The following is a 24,355-nucleotide window of genomic DNA, read 5'->3' on the forward strand; positions in this document are numbered from 1 at the left end:
AAAATATAATATTTTTGCATGAGATATTCCATAGAATTAATGAGAGTTGAGAAACAGTGCAGGTTTCCCTCAGGAAGTTATAAAGATTGAAAATAAGTCTACTTTCCTTGAATTAAATAAGCAGAATTTTACCTCTTTCCTCCTTTGGTATGTTGAAAGTACACAAATTTTTGGCATTTTAGGTTATTAAAAATTTAAATTAAAACAGCAATATAAATGTTTTGAGACTGAAATGTCAAATTTTAGAATATTATATCCAAACCTTGTGTCAGTTCCATCACAGTGCCAATTTATGCATTAAATATATTTACTTAGGTGATAATTTCCCATGGTAAGATGAGAAATACATGTCTGATTTACTGTAATGTATAACCATTTTTTGTTAATATAAATTTATTGGTAATCCATGCATGTCTGAGAATTTAAAAAAATATTAGTTAGCCCAGAGTTATGTGTTCTTTCTTGGTTGGATTGGAGTGTATTTTTATATTAGAAAATGAATTGTGTTAATTTCTAAAACATAACTTTATTTTTACTGTTCTATGAAGCATCCAGGTAGTTTGCAATGTTTTGTTTGAAAACCAGAGCATGGATAGCCAGTTTGTTATTATTTGAAAAGGAAGTAATTTTTTTATGCAAAGTAAAATTGGATAGCCAGCATCATTGGTATAGAAAAATGTAAAGTCACTAAAAGAACTAATAGTTCAATGTAATTCCTTAACTATTGATGACATAATAAAACTTAGGAAACTTTTGAGGGGGGAAATGTAGTATACCTCTGCAGAGTATTGAGAATATTGGAGAAAGGGACTTTGGCTGGACATGTCTTTAGATTCATATTTCACGGCTTAGAAGAAAAGACACAGTTTGCAAGGTAAGTTCAAAGCTTGCTCTAACAGGGTACAGATTTCTTTTATAACTCTGGCACTTGAGATGGTCCTAGGTGGCTGCTGAATCATCACTTCCCATTAAATTTACTTTTTAAAAAATAATTAAAATGCTACCAGTCACACAATCTAGTAGAACAATTGGGTCTTATAACTAGGTTATCATTCAAAATGCAAAACGTTAGGCAATATTGACCAGCATAGTGGTGGTTTATTAGTAGTGTTTGTATTGTAATGATAGAGATGCCTCATTTCTTGTGTGGGAATGTGTCATTTTTTGTTTTTTTTTTCCTCTAGCTCTTGTTTCCTGCCTCAACTAGGGCAATTCAGTAGATGAGGAAGATGTGTCCAAAATACCTTGAGCATGTTATTGTTTTGCTTATATGATGCCCAGAAGCCTTGCAGAATAGACAGTGACTGCTTGGAAAGGCTTAAAATAACTTAATTCTATCTTGCTGACCCTAAGGGTAGGCTCAAAGCAGAACATAAGTGCAACCAGTGGTAAAACTAATTCTGTTTTTGACTGTTGCTGAAGGGTTTGTTTGGGTTGCAAAAATGTTTCCTGTTCCTATGAATATTGTGCAAAAAGGTCTCAGATCACACTGAAAATACAGAGGTCAATAAAGTTCCGTGAGTGACTCACTGTGTGGTCTGAAGGAGGATACTAAAACTGTCCAGGTTTCCATGCATGGCAGAGAAATAATAGCACTTAAATATTATTAAGTATATTACAGTAATTAATTTTTTTTGCAATGCTTTGAAATAAGCATCAAAGAAATTCACTTACGTGTTTTAGCTTTGATTCTATGTGGTAATGAGAGAGAACATATTGTACATGGTAAAAAAATGTTCTTAAGGTTGCAGTGATAAAACTATGCACTACATTAAACTCTCGCTGCTCCATTCATCAAGAACATTGCAGAAATCGGCGAGGTTTTTTTCTTATCCGGTTGTCCATAGAGACAGTCACAGAAGATGAGGGGTATTGGTAGCCAGTATCACCTTGAACTAAATATCTGGCAATACAAGCATTAGATTATATTATGATGTATTTCTACAAGACTTGCCTATTAAAAGTATTTTCTCATACCTCATGGGGTTAATAGCATTGTTCAACTGATGTTTTGGTTTTTTTTTTTCTTCTTCTTTCTCTTAAGGTACTTTGAATAGAAAATAAGAACAATATCATCCATTGGCTTATTAAATGGGGAAAGCTTGAAGGTAAAGGTATTAACTAGTTTTTTGTTGTTATTGTTTGTTTGCTTGCTTCCTTGTTTGCTTGTTTGTTTTTCAAGACAGGGTTTCTCTGTGTCCTGGCTGTCCTGGAACTCACTTTGTAGACCAGGCTGGCCTCTACCTCACAGAGATCCACCTGTCTCTGTCCCCTGAGTGCTGGGATTAAAGTTGTGTGTGACACCATGGTCTGGCTGGTATTAACTAGTTTTGATGACAGTGTGCTCTAGGAAGAATTCCACCATTGCAATGGTACACAAAGTATTTCTCTGTCAATCTTCTTACTTGTCAGCAGAGGCATGTTCTTTCCATGTATTTCTCCATTCTGAGACTCAGCCTGAGGGATCAGAGAACCTAGCCAAGGTATCTTAAGGTATAATATAGTGCATTGGTGGAAATGGATTTGCACACGGCATTTCAAGCTTCATCTAAAGAGTCACGTGTCTTTTCATGGATTTTGTCATCGCTGGCCCAGGCAGTTTGTAGAGTAAATATTGAGGTCAATGGGGTGAAAAATATAGTTCGTAGGAAGAAAGCTGGTAAATACTCCAGAGTGATCATGCAGTTTACCCCACCATGTGACGTTTGGGACCTGTACAACCTGGCCTCTACTGCTCCGAGTTTTCTTTAGTGCATTTATTGGCTGTGACCCAGAACAAGTTTTCTCTTGAAGTAAATTGGCAAGCACTCCAAACTTCACATTCAACAAAAGAATCACTTTCCCTCTTCCCACCAGGAGAAAAAGTTACAGGTATCACTTTGATTGAACTCTCTTGTGTTACATACCCAGTGTAGTGATCTAGCCAGAGAAGGCCAGTCACTGCTTAAGAAAGAGAACTGAGATCGGGATGGGTGAGTTAGACCAGCAAGATGCATCCTGAGTCTGGGATCCATTCCACCCTGACTCAGGAATAGAAGAAATACAGGAGACCAGTGCCAGATAAAGAGATCCCAATCCACTTTGTGTTCGATCAACTTTTCGTATCATCAAGTTAAAAGGGTCTATTGTCTTCTTCACTCTTAAGCTCTGTGGTATATGCATGTTATACGAAAATGTTTTTTATAAGTGCTTGATTTTATTTGGAAGATGTTCTTTTGCTCTAAAACTAACAAGTTTTACCCTAGAATCAGATTTCACACAAAACTGATATAAATCAAAGGTAACCCAGGTGTTGGAGAAATGGCTCAGGAATTAAGAGCATTGGTCACTCTTGCAGATCACTGTGATTATGTTCTAAGCACCCACATGGTAACTCATAATCATCCATGCCTCTGGTTCCAGGGAACCGAAGGACCCAAGGCTCTCCTTTAATCTCCATGGTCACTGGACAAGTACATAATGTGCACACATACATTCAGGCAAGACTCTCAAACACATAAAATAAAAATAAATATTAAAAGGATGGATGATTCAACACACACACACACACACACACACACACACACACACACACACACAAATAAAACACTACAGATTTTGGTTGCAATTAAAATCCTCTGTTACATTTAAGCTTGAGTTTGGACAGGAATCCCACATGGCAGATCTCTAGGAGACAATGGGCGAGGATGGCTTACAGGGTTGTGTCTTGTGTGAATGAAGAAAGGGAAAAGCAGAGGCAGGCTGAGAAAATGGAAGGAAGTCTGTGCTTGTGAATCTTTCAACCATCTATCCCACTGTATTTCTCCCATCTCATCTCCAAATAGGAACGGTACCTCTGCACGCATCAGCTGGTTCATCTACATCTGTGGCTAAAGTGCCGTTCTAGCTTATTGTGTGATGCTTCCTAGTGTGTGTGTGTGTGTGTGTGTGTGTGTGTAAAAGGACTACAGACACAATCTTGCTTTTCAAGCTTGATATTTGAATACTGTTATCTATTTGTCATATAGTCATCCATCTTCTATTTCCCAATGTGCTACAATATATATATACCTTTATTCTATAATACATATATACCTGTATTCTATAATACAGATATACCTTTATCCTATAATACATATATACCTTTATTCTATAATGCATATATACATTTATTCTATAATACATATACACATTTATTCTATAATGCATATATACCTTTATTATATAATGCATATATACCTTTATTATATAATACATATATACCTTTATTCAAATGTGCATAATTATGATTTGTGCTGATATAAGAGAAAAAAATAACTCAGCCTCCGTGATCTTAGTCCTCTCTTGTGAAATCGTTGTCTGGACTTCTTTGGCTCTTTTAATTGTCTCCACACTGAAAACACAACCCAAGAGAATGCAATCAAAAAGGCACCTGAAACTTTATGTACTGATAGGGAAAGGAGCAGTTCCCTTCTGTCACTGAATATAAAGTTTGGAATGCTTGGCATTATTTTTGTCCTCAAATGAGCGACTGGCAATGTATAGTATGTGTATTATAAAGGTTATACGGTTTGATCATGACTAAATATATTTATTCTAATTAAGCTGTGCTAGCTCTAAATGTGTATGTGTTCTATAGTCATGTGTTTGGCTTCAAGAATTAAAATAATTAAATACAAACTGAAAACAGCAGTGAGCCAGCTAATGCCACAGACAACTACTAGACTCCTACACCATCAAAGTATCAGATGCAGCACTTTGGATCTCCCCAGCATAGAACAGACCGTTTGAGTTGCTGTGGTCAGACGGCTCTTTTTACTGACCTTTAGAACAATTTTTTTTTCTCTCTTCAGCTGGAAACCTATTTCTCACAGTTTGCTGGTTACCAAAGGCTTTACATAGTACTTGACATATGCTGAGATTATGGTTGAAAAAACAAAAACAAAAACAAAACAAAACAGGTGAAAAAAAATTTTTTTTTGAAAATAGGCATGATAGTTGCAGACACAAATAACTTAAGGAAAACAAGAGGACACAATTCCTTCTATGCAAGCACCACACTTGGGATTCTTACTGGATTTTGCTGTTGCTGTTCTTAGCCTGTGTCCGCTGGCATCCCTTACCCTCGGATACACAGCTACATTACAATTGTTGAATCAGTCAGTGGATAACATAGGCCACCTCTGGTACAATTCTGACAATCGAGAGATCTCTCTAGAAGGTCTGTGGAGAATTTGTATGTAAATTTCATCCGTGCAAAGGTTAAAACTCCAGGCATTCCCATGTCCTGATAAAACATCCCTGGAGGTACTTTATGATGGGGAATAGGCACCTTTTGTCCTCACAGTATGACAGTTTCAAATAAAAGCCACATGTTCCTAATGAATACGAGCAGTTAGCTCCACCTGGGTTCCATCCATTTGACAGAAGAAAGAATATTCAGAGATTATTAAAATCAAAATAAATAAGACACTTAGGCCATGTGTCCCTAAGTAGAATGTTCTGATTTGCATCACCGTGACCTCAAGGTTAATTCCTTCTCATCTCAGTTTGGATCTCATCACTTAGAATTTGCTAAGAATAAAATATAAAAATCATCTGTTATAATGGAAAATTTTATTACAAGGTATTCTGACTGATCCTTGACAAGACAAAAAGTAGAAAACCTCAAATATATAGAAGTTTATCCATCAAATTTCCAAATTGGAAGGGGAGATAATAAAAGCTTTCTAAATTCAGATTATAACCAAGAATAAAAAGTGTTGAAAAACACAAACCTAAAGAGTCAGAGCTAGAATTTACATGTAAGAGATGTGAATGGCTTTTCTTTTTCTTGGCCTAAATTAACTTACTCAGTATAATTTCCCCAGATCCATCCATTTACCTGTAGATTTCATGATAGCACTTTTATGTATAGCTAAAGTGTGTTTAGGTGCCACATTTTTATTATCAGTTCTTCGGTTGATGGACATCTAAGTTGATTCCATTTCCTACCCACGGTCACTGGGGCAGTGGTCAGCATAGATGAGCAACTATGGCATTAGTAGGATGTAAAGTCCTTTGGGCAAAGATCCAGGAGAGGTAGAGCTGGGTCATGTTGTAGTGTTAGTTTTAGACTCTCGAGGATTCACCACAATTACCCCATACTACAGATTATACTACACAGATGGTACTCCAAACAACAAAGAACGTCTTTTGCTTTTCCCCCCACATCCTTGTCAGTATTTGTTCTCATTTGACTTTTTTTCATTATAGCCATGTGACTGGGGTAAGGTGTAATCTCAAAGCAGGTTAACTTACATTTGTTTTATTGTTAATGATGTTGAACACCTTTAAAAAAAATCATTATTAGCCATTTTAAGGCTGGAACCGAGCCTCCTTTCATAATGCCGGAAGCTGTAATGCAGACTGCCAGGAAGGAAAAGGCATTGGTGGTCTCACTCAACTGAGATCCAGATGAACTATAGAACCTGCCAGGCAAGATGTATCCACTGGTGCCAGAGTGGCAGAACTGTTCTGGAGGTAACCAAGTGCTCTGTACTCGGTGTTGAGGCCCATTCCACAAGAAGGAATCCAAACCCAGCACAGTAAGTTAAGGCTTCAATCCTATGACTAAAGCAGTCCTATATCCTAGCAGCTAACTTAGTACTTTTTAGTCAAATCAATATAGCACCAAGATGTATTCAAAAATGTTTATGTTTATACCTATAGAAAACACCACCCTCAACCTGAATCCAAGAAACTCCTCTGCAATGAGCAGCAGTGAATGCAGAAAGGTACACGGCTGCTCAAAGTGTGAAGATAAGAAATGCTCCAGAGAAGCTAGAACCTACATCCAGTGACTGGTGGAAGCAGATGCAAAGACCCACAGCCAAGCACTGGGCCTAGCTCCTGGAGTTCAGTTGAAGAGAGGAAAGAGGGATTATAGGAGGAACAACGTGGGGGGGGGGCGTCAAGATCATGATGGAGAAATCCACAGAGACAGCTGACCCGAGCTAATAGGAGCTCATGGACTTTGACCTGTCACTCGGGGAACCTGCATGGAATCGAATTAGGCCCTCTGAATGTGGGTGACAGTTGTGTGGCTTGATCTGTTTGTGGGGCCCCTGTCCGTGGAACCAGGACTTATCCCGGACACATGAACTGGCTTTATTGCGTCTGTTCCCTATTGGAGGGATACCTTGCTCAGCCTTGATGCAGGGGGGAGGGGCTTGGCCCTGCCCCAACTTGGTATGCCAGCCTGTATTAACTAAGGGTGGCCTTACCCAGTATGAGGAGTGGCTGGGGGTGGGGGTGATTGGTGGGGGAGGGAGCAGGAGAAAGGGAGGGAGGGGGAACTGTTGTTAGCATGGAAAATGAAAATATTTTTTAATCAAAAAAAGAAATGTTGCATTACTCAGCCCTAAACAGGACATTCAAACCACCTCTTCTAAGACTCAGGGAACCACATACAAGATGCTGAGAAGGGCTCTGGAATCATATCCTTGGGGAGTGAAACAGCCTTTGTGTTTCTGGATCCTAACAGCTCCCTCAGGGGAGGGGTGAGAAGGCATGGGTCAATGACACAGACACCAGGAGTCAGTGGAAAGCAAAAAAAACAGGCTTATTTATTCAGTAATGGGAATGGCCTTATATACCCTCCTGTGTCCCAATCTGGTGGCATTTCATGGTCCTCCCTCCTTGGCTGGGTATGATCAGGAAATCTGACAGCACCTGTTGCTAGGCCCTCAGGCAGACTCCAGGTTGGCTCATAAGGAAGTACATTATGTGCATGCCTGGGCAACTCGATTGAGTCCATTTCCTCTACACTGTGGGCCTGTCCTACTCCACCGTTGGAATCACAATCTCATAATAGCAGAGGCTCTCTGCAAATTGCCTGTGCAAAGCCTCTCCACAGTGTCATGGATTGGTAAAGGTAAGATCTGTATGTAACTGTAAGTTTTCTCTGGTCCCAGCCGGTCCCAAGGCCCTGCAGCCATTTATAAAATAATCATTTAGAGGATTATATTAATTACAAACTGTACGGCCAATGGCTTAAGTTTCTTGCTAGTTAGCTCTATCATCTTAAATTATCCCATTTCTATTAATCTATGTTTTGTCACATGGCTATGGCATTACCAGTCTGCTGGCATGTTGCTTCTTGGGTGGCAGGCTGGCATCTCTCTAGACTCTGCCTTTCTCTTTCCTGTCTCTCTCCTTGTATTTCCCAGCTGCCTCTAAGCTGCCTTGAAATAGGCCAAAGCAACCTATTTATTAACTAATGAGAACAACATATACTCACAGTGTACAGAAAGACATCCCCCAGCACCTGTATCATCCTGCCTTTACTAGATAAACCGTGAACTACGCTTGGCTTCTGAAGAAGGTAATGATATTTTCTAAATCTGTGTATCTACTGATGAACACACCCTTCTCAATTCAGTAGTTTCGAGCTCACAGTCACACTGTGCAAGAGACCATACATGTGGTGATATATTGTGTACCCTAATGAAATTTTCCTGAAGACCAGAGGACAGAACAAGCCACTAGATTAAACACAGAGGCCAGGCAGTGGTGGCACACGCCTTTAATCCTAGCACTCGGGAGGGAGGCAGAGATCCATCTGGATCTCTGTGAGTTCTAAGCCACCCTGGACTACATGAGATTGACTCAGTAGAGGAGATAAACAGAGCCAGGCAGTGGTGACACAGACCTTTAATTCCAGTACTTGGGAATCACTCACTGTTAATCCCAGCACTTGGTATCTCATGCCTTTGCTTGGGGAGCACACACACCTTTAATTCCAGTGCTAAGAAGGAAGTGAAATGACTGGGTGGAGAAAGGCATACAAGGCATGAGGAGACGGGAACCTGGAGCCCTTTTTTAGCTGAGGAACCTTTTTGGCTGGAGACCTTTCTTCTGAGGACTCAGAGACATTCAGGATTTGTCGAGGTAAGAGGTGGTGGCTGTGGCTTGTTCCTTTGTCTCTCTGATCTCTCAGCATTTACCCCAACATCTGGCTCCAGGTTTATTATTATTATTATTATTATTATTATTATTATTATTATTATAAGACCTATTAGATTTCAAGGAACACATACACAACTCACAGTTAACTGCTGACTTCTCATACACCCTTTGTACTGCTAATGCCGTAATATTTGCCTCCAGACAGTTCTTAGGACGATGGTAAATACATCAGCCACTAGAGCTGCGAGGACATTGTCAGTTTTACTGTGAAACACATTCCTCATGTGATGTGAGATTACTTTGGCTTACCAATTCTCAATGGCTTATCTGTTTTTCCTAGTTAACTAGTTGGCTTTACCAACTGTGCTCCAGGTACAGAAGGCAAGGTTTTGGATGCCGTCAGAAAGGCCCATCTCTGGGATACCTGTTGAGGTCCCTGTTGTTAAATTTCTGTTGACTATAAGAAAACATCTGAAGGGCTGGGAGTGTGTGACATACTCGCCTTGCAGGCATGAGGACTGGAATTCTGATCCACAACACCTATGGTGGGCGTGGTAGCCCAACTTTAATCCCAGGGTTTGTAAAGCAGACAGGGGGTCCAGGGAACAAGCTGGCTAGCTAGATTAGCCAAGTCTACACGGGCAGGGAAGACAGCCAATGTCAATATGCAGCTTATAATACATGTGTGCTCACATGTATGTGTACATACATATAAACACACACACACACACACACACACACACACACACACACACACACACACACACATACACATGCATGGATGCATGTCCATACAAAAAAAAAGAAGCAAAAAGAAAATAACCAGGAGTAATCCTCTTCTAGAGGTAAAAGATTTATTCTGGTTCTTATGTTTGGGGGTTTCGGTCTAGGAGCAGTTGGGTCCAGTGCTTTGGGCTTATGGCAGTACAAAATGACACAGCAGGCTTGCAAGAACTGCTCTGTTTGTCTCATCACTGGGTACAAAGAGAGAAAAAGAAAGGGTCCCCGTATCCTTTTCAAAGGCATGCCCTGCGTGACCTAACTTCCCCCAATGGAGTCGAAGCTATTCCTTAGTTGATACTGACTCCCAGTAGATCAGCAGAGCAATCCATCAGCCTGTGTGTCTTTGGAGCACTTAAGATAAATTAAAGCAGTGGCAAGTATTTGATTGTGACCTCTGCTGAGAATGTATATCCCTGGGGAACCTCCCACCAAAGTTACAGGTTACATTTCCCACTCCTTCGGGAGGAGTTTCTGGGAGTAACATTTCACGGGTCTCTTGCACTGCACTTTTGTTTTTTCATTTCAGTCAGTTGCTATTTATGCTCCAGCACTTCTAAGTCATTTTCACCCACCCAAAATATCAGTGGGCTTCCTCCTCCCCACCCCTACCCCTGCTTGGCATTTTAGTATTCAGAAAGGCTTAATGCCATCTAAAAACTGAGAAATTCAATTTAAAGATGTTGAGAAAATGAGAAATTGTGAAATCTAATTGATCTTTAATTATTTATAGTGTGACTCATCTCTTAACCATTTCATATCCATTTTCTATAAAAGCTTTGAAATCCCTATGTAATTTAATTCTCAATAAAACACACAAACAAGACACACTATGAGGTTGGAGAAAGGGCTTAACAGTTAAGAGGGCTTTGCTGCTCCTGCAGGGAGCTCAAGTTTGAATCTTGGCACTCACATCATGCGCCTTACAGCTGCTTGTAACTCCAGCTCCAGGATCTGCTGCCCTCTTCTGGTGTCAGAGAGGATGTGCACTCTTGTGTGCATACTCATGCACACACACACACACACACACACACACACACACACACACACACTTTTTTTTAAAACAGGCTAGATCATTAAATAGTCATAATATTAAGCAACAAAATTTTTATAAATTTTAAATAGATTTTTTAAAGAAAATATTTAACACATTTAATACCTTCAAAGCATTTTATAAGAAAAAACATCATTTACTGAAGATGTGTGAGCTTAAAATGCCCAGGTGAGCTCAGTGACATAATTTCAGACCAGGATTGTGAGGTAGCTATTTATCATGAGGTTCATTTTCTAATTGAAGAGAAGTTTAGAATTATTGTGTTTGTTACCAAAATACAGCCAAGTGCAGACCATCTCAGATACCTGCACTCAGGCCCATGGTCCTAATCATCCTCTATGCGGACCTGCTGGGTAAAGCTATGAGGAACCCAAGAACGGGCTCCCACAGCACATACAGAACATCCCACAGCAAGTGCAGAGCTAGCTACTCGAGGCCAGGCAGTGGTGGCACACACCTTTAACCCCAGCACTTGGGAGGAGGAAACAGGAAAGTGAGATGGCTGGGCAGAGAGAGGAAGTGATAAGGCAGGCTGGAGACAGGAGCTCTGCCCTTTCGGTCTGAGGTTTTGGCAGAGATAAGAAGTCTCTCCTTTACTTCTCTGATCTTTCAGTATTTACCCTGATATCTGACTCTGGGTTTTTATTAAGAACAATTAGAATTCGTGCTACACCAAACACAACGGAACAACATGATGCAAAGCAGGACTGTAGGCTGTTTGACATGCATAAGGTGACCATGGGAGTCCGAGTAGTCTTGACATATAATTGTTTTACTCACAACTCTGTTTAGAAAATAGAACATCTTAAACTCTTATGGACAAATAGAAGGATATTATAATGTGTGTGCAAGCATGCACAAAATTCGAGGTAAAAAGCAACAAAACCCAGAAACAGCACAGAGTTAAAAACCATTTTAATTATTGACACATGCTCTCAAGTTCAAATGGAGTTTCAGAGATGGTAAGGATGATTTCATGTTGAACCCCGAATAAAAATAAATTAGCCTGGCAGCAAAAGTCAATATGGTGGTGGTCTATAATGTATTAAGATCTAGTAGAGAGCATATTTGAACGTGTTTTAATAATTATTACCGTTAAAATATTGAACTGAAATCAAATGTCAATGGACCTTTCAAAACCATTAAGAACTAAGGCTCTATAGAAATTGGTTTGGAAATCACCTCCGAGAATATCGTATCTACAATTAAATTTCCTATTTTTAAGATATGTAATCATTTCAAACCTCTATGCAACCTACAGATGTTCATATCAAATAGTTTGCAAGGGCCAGCAAAGTCTGAACACACACACACACACACACACACACACACACACACACACACACTCACACACACACACACACTCAAATGCAGAGAGAGACAAAAAGAAAGAGGCAAAAACAGACAGATATGAACTACTTCACATAGCTTATTTCCAATACACATTCAAAGCATATTGGATCAATCTATGTGCATATTTTATACAGAGAGCGGCAGAGAAATATGGAAAATTTCTCAGGCAACAGCTTGATGACATCAAAGTAGGAATATTATGTTGAATAACTTATATGAAAAGGAAATATGGTTAATGTTCAAAGGGAGCAACACAGAAATCATACAGTGAATGTAGGGCTGGTGTTGAATATTATAGCCTTATTTAATGTTACCCAAGTTTGTCCAATTTTCTTTTTTTCTACAAAGACATTTTCATTATCGAAGAGAATGTTCAATTAGGGATGTTAATTTCAATGCCTACACACACACACACACACACACACACACACACACACACACACACACACACACACATTGGCTATTTTAAGAGAAATTCAGCCTTGGGAATCACACACTGAAGATCACTGGGAAGCAGACCCCCTCTCCCCCAGTGCATTTGTTTGCTTTCTTGTTAATTTTTGTTTGCTTGTTTACATTGTCCCAGGACTGAACTCAGAGACATGACTCAGTGCTTTCACCAGACCTGGTTTGCCACATGACTCAGCAAGATCTAGCCAAGAACCCACATTTGGCAATAACGGAGGAGGTAGGCTAAAATATGAAAGGAAACACAACCGCCTCATATTCTTTTAAATGACGACTTCATGCAAGTTGAGGGATTTCATTGTCGGTTTTTAAATACTGTTGTATTATTCTGGGCAGAATTAGCTCACTGTGTATTATTCAGTGTGGGTCTGGGCAGGATGAACAGAGGGACTGAACATACCATGCACATAAGGAACTGATTTAACTTGAGACCCAGCTAAGAATAAAGGAGGGGCTTGGCTCTATGCCATATACAAAAGTGAGGGGCAGGATTTCATTTTACATTTGTGCTGTTTAATCTAACCCTTAACACTTCCCTTTGAAACAATGGATCTCTGCTTGTGCCCCCCCCTGCCCCCAGTTCATAGATGCTCCAATGAGGTTTTCTATGTTATATGTATAGCAAAAGACATGTCATAGAGAGAGAAAACTACTGCCTTTAAAAACACAAATAGCCCCAACTACATACATATGGGAAAACTTATTTTAAATAATCTTAGTAGGCTTTGTTTTTCTTATAAAATACTTTAATTTTATTTCTTTTTTTAATTGAAAGTAGATTTTCTCCATACAATATATTCTTTTTTAAGAAGTTTCTACTGTTGTATGTTTCCATAAAACCCTATAAATGGCCCTTAGTTTTAATTGTCCCTCTATGTATTCCCTCCCTTACCCTCCTCATCACTCACCATTTCCATTTGGTCCTCCTGTTCCATGTCACCCGACCCACTATTCATCCATAACTATCTATTCTAGTTCCCCTTCCTAGGGAGATCCATTCCTTTAACTAGCCCCTTACTGTATATGTAACTTCTGTGGTTATACATATTTTTTGCCTGGTTATCAAAAAATTAACAGCTAACATCCACATAGAAGCAAATACATATCATATTTGTCTTTTGGGGTCAGGAATACCTCACTCAGGATGATTTTTTTTCTTTCAAGCTCCATTCATTTACCTGTAAATTTCATTTTTAACACTTGAATAACATTCTATTGTATAAATGTACCACATTTTTTAAAATTCATTCTTCTGTTAATGGACATCTAGGTTGTTCTCAATTTCTGGCTATTATGAATAGATAGATAGCAATGATCATTGTTGAGCAACTGTCTCTATAGTAGGATAGTGAGTCCTTTGGATATATGGGAAAGAGTGTACATATATTCCCAGTTTACTGATGAATCATCACACTGATTTGCACAGTGGCTATAAAAATTTGCACCCAACAGCAATGGATGAGTGCATATCATACCATACTGAATAGTACTTGAAGTCTTAACTAGAGCAATAAAACAACTACAGGAGGCCAAGAGGATACAAATAGGAAAGGAAGAAGCCAAAGCTTCTTTATTTGCAGATGATATGATTGTATATAGAGATGACCCTAGAGATTCCACCTGGAAACCCCTATAGCCAATAAACTCTCAACAAAGTATCAGGACATAAAATTAACACATAAAATAAGTAGCCTTCCTATATACCAATGACAAACAGATTGAGAAAGAAATCAGGGAAACAGACCTTCACAATTATGTCAAAAAATATCTTGGGGTAACTCTAAGCAAGTGAAATACTTTTATGGTTAAAACTTTAAGACATTAAAGAAATAAATTGAGGAATACATCAGAAGTTGGAAAGATCTTCCTTTCTCATGGATTGGTAGGATTAACATAGTAAAAATGGTCATTTACCAAAAGCAATCTGTGGATTCATTGCATCAAAATTCCAACACAGTTCTTCACATATCTTGAAAGGACAATTTTCAGCTTCCTGCTGTGGGATGTCCTGTATGCTATGAATATGTGTTGCTATGATTGATTGATAAATAAAATGCTGATTGGCCAGTAGCCAGGCAGGAAGGATAGTGTAGGTGGGACAAGGAGAGAGGAGAAGGCTGGGTGGAAGAAGGCTGAGTCAGGAGATGCTGCCAGCTGCTGTGATGAGTAGCAAGGTGTAAGTTACCAGTAAGCCATGAGCCATGTGGCAAGGTATAGAGTAATAGAAATGGGCTGAGTTTAAATGTAAGAGCTAGACAGTAGTAGGCCTGAGCTAATGGCTGAGCAGTTTAGTATGAGCTTCTGAGTGATTATTTTATAAGCGGTTGTGGGGTCCATGGGGCTGGGCAGGACTGGAGAAAACTCCAGCTACAAATGGTGTCCAATGGCTCAAGTTTATAGCTAAAACAATCCTGAATAATAAAGGATATAGCACTATCCCCAATTTCAAGTTGTATGACAGCTATAGTAAGAAAAACAACATGGTCTTGGCACAAAAACAAACATGTCAATCAATGGAACTGAGTTGACAACCCAGACAAGCCTATGCATACCTGATTTTTTATAAATAAGCCAGATGCATGCCCCAGATAAACAAATACTGCTGCAGCTTCAACAAATACTGTGGGTCAAACTGGATACAAATAGACCTATACTTATCACCCTTCACAAAACTCAACTCCAAATGGACCAAGACCTCATCATAAAGCCAGATACACTGAATCTGATAGAAGAAAAAGTAGAGAATAAACCTGACTACACAGAAAAAGACTTTCTGAACAGAGCACCCACAGCATAGCCACTGAGAAAAACAACCAATAGGACCTCATGAGACTCAAAAGCTTCTAAGTGGCAAAGGACACCATCATTCAAAGTGAAAAACTATCAAATGGGAGAAGTTTTTTTTTCACCCACTGCATATCTGATAATATATGCTAATATCTACCTTATATAAAGAACTAAAAAAAAAATGACATCAAAAGAACAAATAACCCAATGTAAAAATAGGGTATAGATTTAAGCAGAGCATTCACAAAATATGCAACACACATGGCTGAGCAGCACTTAAAGAAATGGTCAGCATTTTTAGTCATCAGGGAAATGTAAACTGAAACTCCATTGAGACAGAGATTTTTATGGCACACCTGTCAGAGTCGCCAAGGTTTATTTGTTTGTTTTGTTTTGGCATTACCAAACAACCTGTGTAGGAGTTCCGAGGAACAATGATCCTTCAAATGTACCCTGAATAAGTGAAGACTGTGGGGATGCTGATAGTTTTATTTCCCGGGAGTTTAGCACCTTTGAAGGAAAAGAATGTATATCCATGATCCTTTATATAAAATTCTCTAGCAGGTGTGCTTCGGGAGTTCTTAATTTGCAAAGGAAATACAGGATATGGACAATTCCAAATGTGGCTCTGGTTGCTGAGCCTGTCTGAGGAATGTACACAGTAATTACAGACATCTATATAGCAAAATTTCAGAATATTCTTATCAAGTCATGCAACGACCATCAGTTGCTTTGTCCCAGTTCTGACAGAAAATCGGCTTTGAGAGTTTAGAATTCCAGAATTGTATTGAAAAGATGGTAGTCTCCTATGTCGTAAGTAGGGCTCTCCAAGAAGACACATCATCCCATGGCCAACAGCATCGGCAGGTGATTTCTTCACATATCTTACTCATCTTTGCATTACTAATCTTAATGTCTAATCATAGGCAATATTAATCTTTAAAATTGAATTATTAGCCGGGTGGTGGTGGCGGCGGCGGGGGTGGCGGCGCACACCTTTAATCCCAGCACTCGGGAGGCAGAGCCAGGTGGATCTCTGTGAGTTCAAGGCTAGCCTGGGCTACCAAGTGAGTTCCAGGAAAGGCACAAAGCTACACAGAGAAACCCTGTCTCGAAGAAAAAAAATGAATTATTTAAGTAAAAGAGCAGTCTCAATATGGGAACTAGGGTCATTTCTGGGGGATGCACAGTGTGCAATCACTTGAAAACTAATTAAAAGATCGAAACACTGCAGCTTTGTGGTGGTTTATACAGAAGTGTTAAACCAAATGAGATCTTCATTTCATCAGTATATCCCACCAACTATTGAAGTGGCCAGTCTCCTGCAAGTCAGATAGAGCTCTAAACAATACAGCTGAGAAAGTAAAATAAATCAATAAGGCCAAATAATCAATATTTGAGGTGTCTGTCATACCTTGAGAGTGACCATACCAATAATTAATTAGAAGCCTAGGATGGCTTCTTGGTATCTGAGTTCTTAGTAACTGTCATCTCATGATGACTGCTCAACTGGAGATTCTTCTAGCTTTGGAGCACTGGAAGGCTTTGGTATAAAAATAGATCCCACCACCTGAAATTTGTTGTTTTAAGGAATACTATGGTGCTGGGTCAATGGTTCAGTGGTTAAAAGCACTGGCTGCTCTTCTAGAGGACCTGGGTTCAATCCGAGGCATCCAAGGTCAGCTGAACACCACCTGCAACTGTAGTCTCAAGACATTGGAAACCATCTTTTGGCCTCCAAGGAGAGTGTACATATGTGGTGCACACATACATGCAGGTAAAACATCCATGCAAAAACAAAAAAATTAAAAACCAGAATTCTATGACATTTTTCCTTTTCAGTGTTTTAAAACACCAATACTTGTTTAGAAACATTAATCTTTTTAAACAATTATCATTTGAAGTTTATCTATACAAAAATTACTAGACTAACCACTCTGAAGTCAAAGACCTTCACATCAGATTTTATAGTCATATGACAGGTTTTATTTTTATGAACTTATCCCCCATACGAAACATGAAAAATCCATGGTGGGATTAAAAGTAGAAAAAAAAAACCCAATTTGCTATTTTGCTCTGAGTAGCTAGTTAAATTACTTTTAGCTTAAAACTTAAATAATTTTAAGACAAAAAAAGAGGGCTCACCATGGTGTTAGAACACAAAATCACCATAAATGAGAGCATGGCTATAAATTATATAGAATTGTTAGAGCCTTCCATTCTGGTGCTGCAGGACACAGCATCAAAAATGGGATGCAGCCAGTGTTCTCTAGATGAGCAAGTGGTCAGCATTGGGATGAAGAGACAGAAGACTAGAACGGCACCTATGAAAGCTTCCACCATTAGACTGAAGTGAGTCAATGTGACTGCAAGACTGATGTCATTTCTAGTGAGAGCATCAGTTTCCAGTTAACATGACAGAGTCCCTGAATCAATAGCAAATAGCTCAAGTCTGGGGGACATTCTGCGTCCCATGATCAATACGGAATCTGACATCGGCGTCTCTATGATGACCTACCAAAAGTGATACTCAGCACCTCCCCAGGGGCGGGGGCATCTGGCAAGAAATATCAGAGACCATTTATGACCCTGTGGTTGGGTGTGATAAGAGGCCGGAAAATCAAGCTTCACATTTTGGTTAAGAGGTAGATAGCAAATAGTTACCCATTAAGATTATCCTTTTCTGTGAAGAAAATGAAACACAAGAATATTTCTGTTTGATAAATAAAGGAGGATAATACATTCATTTTGCATTTTTCATTTTTGCATTTGATTTATTTAAAAAACTTTCTACATTGATTTTTTAACATGGGTTTTTCCTACTGACAGATTGCTTAATATTCACTTGCAAAAAAATGTGCTTTCAATTTAGTTTTAATGTGGAAGACTTGGGTATTTAATCAACATTAAATTAATATTAAAAACATATTTCTTTAGAATAAAAAAATATGAGGCACAAAACTGAAGGAAATGGAGTTTTTCCTATTAATCATTTAAGATATTCGATAGCTGTGCTGCTTGCTGGGTATTGTAGAACAATAAAATCCTTTCTGATATTTTTAGTATATTTCACTGCTGTGAATGGCCTGGAAGAAGGCAGCATGTCTGGCTTTCATAGTATTGAATCCTACCAGTATAGGGTGTATGGCGAACATAAAATATCTTCCTTTATAAAATGCTAATCTAGTGTTAGTTTGATAGGAGAGATGATTTAAAAATCCTGTGAGATTTTCATGGTAAAGATGGGTTCATGTAAAAATCTTCAAAAGAATAAAGGCATTTATGGTGAAAGAATTAGTGTTTTAGGGTACATGGTGATTGGTTTCCTGATTTAACCAAGATTGTCCACAATATCCAGTGATTGGATTAAACACTAATCTTGGTGTGGCTGTGTTGGCATTTTGCAAATGTAATTAACATGTGCACTCAGTTGACTTAAGTAAAGCAATTATTCTCAATAATTTGGGTGGTCTTTTCCAACTCATCAAAAGGTTTTTGAATTACTGATACTTTCTCTAGAAAAGGAATTCTATCCACCGGCTGGGGCTTTCAGCTCCTGCTTACATTTCTAGCCTTCCTTGTTGATTTTGAACTTGTCTGCCTAGTGTCATGCTAAGGCAGTTACGTGCAGTAAGATCTGTATGTACAATCTATCACCTTTCTATCTATGTATCTCTGTATCCATTATCTATCTACTATCTATCTATCATCTATCTACTATCTATCTATCTATCATCTATCTATCTAACATCTATCTATCATCTATTGTGTCTGTGTGTGTATTTGCAGATATAAGCTTTTATACTGAGATTTTATGTGCAAATGAGACGATAAAAAGCTTAATTAGTGTATCAGAGGAAAAAGGAGATGGAGGGATGGGAGAAGGGGAGATGGATGGAGGACAACAAAGGCCAAAGGAGGGATGGAGGGAGGGGGACTGTTTCTGTTTCTGTACAAGTCCACAGTCTGCAATCTGTTTCTTCCTCAAAGATCTTTTTCTTGAACAGCCTAAGGCCTGCACCTTCTTTTCCCATCAACATTCTCTAGCATGCCATCCTGCTGAATTTCTTCTTTTTTGTTGTCACTGTCCTTGCTTTTGTTAGTTCCTGTGAGACAGTGTCTCATCTCGTGAACACAGACAGGCTTGGGCTTTGTTAGCCACCCAGGCTGGCCTTGAACTCATCATTGATTCTCCTGCCCTAGTTTTTGTGTGCTCTGGGACTGTGGGTGAGGCCCTTCACACTTGGTTTAATCTTATCGTACAGCTCACGACAACTGCAAATGTATTAAATGTTGTGCCCTGTTGTCATTCTGTGTAACTGAAATAAAGTGTTCTGGCTACCCTCTTGGAAATCTCCTGCACCAGTTGCAGAGCTGGGACCTGGTGTTCATGACCCATGCCTGTCCCTGGTCTCACTTGGACAATACTGACATCACTAATTGAGTCCTGGGCATAGTCGTGCCCTTGCCTCAAAGCAGGTGCTGCATGTTTTTATTATTATTATTATTATTATTATTATTATTATTATTATTTTACAACACCATTCAGTTCAACATAATAGCCACAGAATCCCCTGTTCTCCCCCTCTCGCCCACCCCTCCCCCCAGCCCACCCCCCATTCCCACCTCCTCCAGATCAAGGTCTCCCCCGAGGACCGGGGTTGACCTGGTAGACTCAGTCCAGGCAGGTCCATTCCCCCCTCCCAGACCGAGCCAAATGTCCCTGCATAAGTCCCAGGATTCAAACAGCCAACTCATGCAACGAGCCCAGGACCTGGCACCAATGCACAGCTGCCTCCCAAACAGATCAGGCCAAATGACTCTCACCCGTTCAGGTGGCCTGATCCAGTTGGGGGCCCCTCAGCCTTTGGTTCATAGATCCTGTGCTTCCATTCATTTGGTTATTTGTCCCGGTGCTTTATCCAACCTTGGCTTCAACAATTCTCGCTCATATAAACCCTCTTCTTACTCACTAATTAGACTCCCAGTGCTCCACCAGGGGCCCAGCCGTGGATGTCTGCCTTCAGATTCCTCAGTCCTTGGATGGGGTTTATGGCACCACTATCTGGGTGTCTGGCCATCCCATCACCAGAGTAGGTCAGTTCCTGCCGTCTCACGACCATTGCCAGCAGGATGGATCTAGAAAAAATCATCCTGAGTGAGGTAACCCAGACTCAGAAAGACAAATATGGTATGTACTCACTCATAGGAAGATGCTAGATGTGGAACAAGGATGACTAGACTGCTACTCACATCACCAGTGAGGCTACCTGGAAAACGGGACCCCAAAAAAAGACACGGAGAAATGGACGAGATCTACATGAATAGCCTGGTCATGAGTGGGAACAATGAAGGGCGACAGTCAAGGGAAAGAGTGGGAGATCCTAGCTGGATCAAGAAAAGAGAGGGAGAACAAGGAATAGGAGACCATGGTAAATGAAGACCACATGAGAAGGTGAGAAGGGGAGGAAGCAGAGAGCTAGGGAGGCCCATGGAGATGTTTTTTTTTTTTTTTGATTCATGCAAAATAAATGAATTTTCTCATTATATTTTTATAAAACCTCAGTCCAGTAAGGGCGATTATCTTCATTTTACAAATCTCAGGGAGAAGACAATTTTTGCCTCAAACCACACAACTAATAAGTGATAGATCTGTAGTTCATATCCCAATTGTCCCATTTCTAAAATCCAGTCCATTTCTTTCGCATTCTTTTGTCTGACTTCATCTTTCATTAAAAGAGCCCGCAGCCACAACATCAAGTAGGACCAGAAGCCTGCAGTGGGTGAAGCAGATGTGTGGGTACAGTCTTGCTTGAGAAACAGAAAGGAACCTTGGGAGAAGGCAGCTATTGAAATGGGCCTTGAGTTGAAGGGCAGTCATTGTGAAAAGATCAGTTTAAAGGTAAGACCCAACATTAACAAAGCATTTTCTGCCTTAGAATTTTAGAGCAGTGGTTATTTCAGGGTATGATCTGTGCAGGTGTGGAAGGAAGGAATACAGTACTATGAAATGGGCTGGAAAACAAATTTCAATTCATGCTAGATGTGTTTTGGCATCTGGAGATGGGTAACAACATTGGTCTTAGAAGGTAGAGAACTTGGTGAGTATCTTTACAGTAGAAGTTCATTCCCATAAGACTCCTTTGTTATACCATTTCAATCTCCCAAGAAACACATAACAAGGCAGAGTTAGATGTTCAAGAATTTCAGTAGGGAAAAATGAAAGAGAACCTAGAAAATTGGTGAAGATTGAAGGTACACAATGCTGTTCTGATCCCTAGGGAAGAGGATAAGACAGAGGGTTGAGTGTATATATTCTAACAGCCCTACAAAGGAGGGAATATTCAGTAGAGACATGAGGAATCTTTGGGTACAAATTAAGAAAAAGAGGAATTTAAATTGCTTTCTTCTCCTCTCTCTGCCTCCTTGCCAAGGTTAGTAATTGACTACCTCAGGGCCCTTTGGCCAGTAACAGAACTGCTTGAAATTGGGGGCTATGAACGGCTCTCTTAGCCTATATACTCTAAGTGGCTTGAGTCCATGTGGAATTAAATCAATATTTCTTTTACTCTTTTGTTTTGATTGAGTGAGTATCAAGCTGGAGTCTCTTGGAAGATAGTTGTTTATTTGGGGGAGTGTTCAGTTAATTTTTGAGTAGTGATTCTTCAATCAAAATGAAGTACATTTGTTTGACAATTAGACAAAGAATTGTATGACTGTGAGAAGCTGCATGTAAATTCCCATTGATTTGCTCATTTGTGGAGATGTGTTTCAAGTGTTTTAAAATGAAGATAGGCTGGCACATAGTAGCCAACAGGAAGGGAAATAAAAGAAAATAAAAGAAGAAATAATCATTAAGAACCATGTATTAGACTAATTTCATTCCTGTTAGTTACTATTTTTTGCTTATTTTACTAAGGTAGAAATGGGTTCAGTGATGAGCCACCTGTGAAAACAGATCAAAGTTAATAAAGTTGTGTTCCTGCCTCTGCTCTGCCTCCTGCTACCTGCAGATCCTTGATGTGAAGTGGCTGCCTGTCTTTCACAGGAAGGGGAAATGAGAAGGTTCATTCATAAAAGAAAATTCGTGTCAGCCTGCTTTCTGCCGGCTTTCTCTGGTCATTGTCAGTTGGGAGGGCCGGCCTGAGCTGAAACTGGGCAACTCAACAAGCAGTATACAAGGGAATAAAGAGGCTTCCCACACATAGCCCCTGACCCAGCTTGAGGGGCTGCCAACTTCCTCTTTCTCATCCCTCTCCCAGATGAGTGCAAATAACCTTGGAAGGCTCCATCCCCATCTCTAATTTGTTTCTTTGGCTTTCATTCCTCAGACTTTTCTAGATTCTTTGGTTCCTTTAGGACTTGCTATCACAATAATTCATATCAATTCAACATGACATCCACCTTGCTATTGATTTATTCGAAAAAAATCATGCTGATTTCTACCTATGCATGGGATACTGCACATTCCTGAGACAGCAGGATAGATAGACTGGATAGACTAGGCTTGGTCCCTACCCTTGCAGAGCCCACTCTCGGGTGACACATGGAAGTTGCACCTGCCAAAATTAGCTAACTCAAGTACATACGTTTTCCTTTGTACTGTGCACTGGAAAATCCTAACCAGTTCTCCTACTTTTTAAGTACTCCTATACCCTCCATGCCCCTCCCCAAATCTGGTTCTGCAAACAGCTATCAAAACCGATACTCTCACTGATTAAATAAGAATAGATTTTTAAAAAGCACCCATTAGCTCTTAACTTGCAAAGGTCTCTGTATGCAACTATTTTTTTCCTTCTATCTATACTGCCACATAGGAACACCCTATAGTTTCCTAATTGTTCATACATGCTGTTTCCTCTATATTGAATGCTAAGTTTCTCTTTTGTATCAGAAAAACTTCTGCCGGCCTGCTATGACCCTACACACATGACCGTTGGGCTATGAAACCTTGACCCTGTCATGAGACTGATCACCACCTCTTCCAATCATTATTGATATTATTAGCTCATGACATGAAGCATCTAGCAGCATATAAGAATCTACTTAACTTCCTTTCATCTTCTGTTCCAAGATCATCACTAAGAGATAACACTTTTGTGTTTTGAACTTTCATTATTAACAACATAGTTAAGGAATGAATAAAAGACTGGTTGACCCGGTGAAATTTACATAGTCTGTGATAAAGAGAAGTTGGTTTGGATTATTTTTTTATAATATTAGTATCCATCCAAATAGGCCACTTAATCTAACTACATAGGGGTACCCGCTGCCCATTGTTTAGATTCTTTATGAAAATGCAGATGAAGTGTAGATGTAGATGAAAATATAATCAGGAATTACCATCATATCAGAAATGTGTCCAAACGGGGCCTGGAGAGGTCATTCAGCGATAGAAGCCCTTCCTGCTCTCATAAAGATCCTAACGTTCAGTTCCCAGCATCCACTTGGCCACTCATAACACTCTGTTATCTCTGGTTCCAGGGAGTCTAACGCCCTCCTTGATTCCCATGGTCTTCTGCACACAATTAGTACACATAGACTCAAGTAAGTTCACACACATACACACAAGCAATAAATAAATCTTAAAAAATATGTTTACAGGCATATCTCAACATTGTCCTCCATCTCTCTTTTTTCCCTCCCTCCCTCCCTCCCTCCCTCCCTCCCTCCCTCCCTCCCTCCCTCCCTCCCTCCCTTCCTTCCTCCTTTCCTTCCTTCTTTCCTTCCTACTCTTCCCCTACCCAAATACTTCCTTCTTCTTTATCTTCTTTTCTCTCACCCTCTCTGTCTCTGTCTCTCTCCGTCCTCTCCATCCCTCCCTCCACCTCCTCTCATTTCTTTTTGCAACAAGATCGATTTATGAACCCCAGGCTAACCTCAAGCTTACTATGTAGCCCAGGTTGGCCTTAAACTTAAGATTTGCCTTAACCTCTTTAGTTCTGGGATTTCAAGCATGTATCATGATGCCTAGCTGGCATTTCT

Source organism: Peromyscus maniculatus, chromosome 18 (genome assembly GCF_049852395.1).
Source record: "Peromyscus maniculatus bairdii isolate BWxNUB_F1_BW_parent chromosome 18, HU_Pman_BW_mat_3.1, whole genome shotgun sequence".
Taxonomy (NCBI): Eukaryota; Metazoa; Chordata; class Mammalia; order Rodentia; family Cricetidae; genus Peromyscus; species Peromyscus maniculatus.